Source organism: Phytophthora parasitica (assembly GCF_000247585.1).
Source record: "Phytophthora parasitica INRA-310 unplaced genomic scaffold supercont2.58, whole genome shotgun sequence".
NCBI classification, from domain to species: domain Eukaryota; phylum Oomycota; class Peronosporomycetes; order Peronosporales; family Peronosporaceae; genus Phytophthora; species Phytophthora nicotianae.
In genome coordinates this window covers 34,671-35,340 of record NW_008649044.1, presented here as the reverse complement: position 1 = coordinate 35,340, position 670 = coordinate 34,671, and positions in this window count along the sequence as shown.

Here is a 670-nt window from a genome sequence, read left to right as displayed (position 1 = left end):
CCACCATTTCCTTCTGGGTCGTCTCTTTTCTTCATCGCTTTACGCTGAAGCTCAGAGCTCCATGCCAACACTTGTGCCTTCTCAATTCCAAGTTCTACAAGAATTATGCGCATTCTAGACACTTATGGGCACATTGGATACCGGTCTAAAACCTCAGAAAATGCTGGATCAAAGAAGCCGTGAGTACTTCGCATACACGATCACTTAGCCGTTTACTGGGGTCTTCAGCACAAATACTTGTCTGGAAGAGGAGATTGGCAATCCTACGGCTTTGTTCCCGTGTTGTGGAATCAAACCACGATAACGTTGGCACCTCGAGCTTGGCGCTTGCGTCCCATCCGCTCAGAACTCGCGCAACCTTCTGATCCTCACTTGTGGTATTAAACACATACGCAAACGCCTTGTTCGTAGACGTCATGTTCCATGAACCACGGTCAAAAATTCACTGAGCGCTTAGAGTAGCATCACCGTTCGCATGCTGGGCACCACCGCAGCGGAATGAATGCGAGGTCAAGTTTGGGGTAGGCTTTGCTCTTGTTTGTGCTTCGCTCGAGGATTTGACAATGCGGTTGACGTACGCGTGTAGCTTCATGTTATCATCGTTAGGTTTGCGCTTCTTCGTTCGTGGCTCGCTTGAAGTCTCGTGGGGCGTTTCTGTGTCGACTCCGTC